Genomic DNA, 363 nt, shown 5'->3' on the forward strand with positions numbered 1-363 from the left:
TGAGAGAGAGAGAGAGAGAGAGAGAGAGAGAGAGAGAGAGAGAGAGATTGAGATCAGTGGAAGGTTTCTCGGAGATGGATTCCTGTCCCTCACTGACCTTCTCGTCTCTGTCTGATCCCCATCGACTTCCTGTCACTAAAAGTCTTGTCGTTATCTGAATTCTGAAAGATAAAGGAAGTTCAGAAACATTTCTCGTTCATGTGTTCCTGTTTCTGTCTGCTGTGTCACTGACTGATCCTGATCCTAATACTGATCCTGATCCTGATGCTGCGATATTGAACTTCCTGGTTTTTCTCCGGTTGTGTAGAATTATAACAATACTGTCTGACCCAAACACACACGGTTTAACTAGATGATGGAGGA

The sequence above is a fragment of the Hemibagrus wyckioides genome, linkage group LG04 (genome assembly GCF_019097595.1).
Source record: "Hemibagrus wyckioides isolate EC202008001 linkage group LG04, SWU_Hwy_1.0, whole genome shotgun sequence".
Taxonomy (NCBI): Eukaryota; Metazoa; Chordata; class Actinopteri; order Siluriformes; family Bagridae; genus Hemibagrus; species Hemibagrus wyckioides.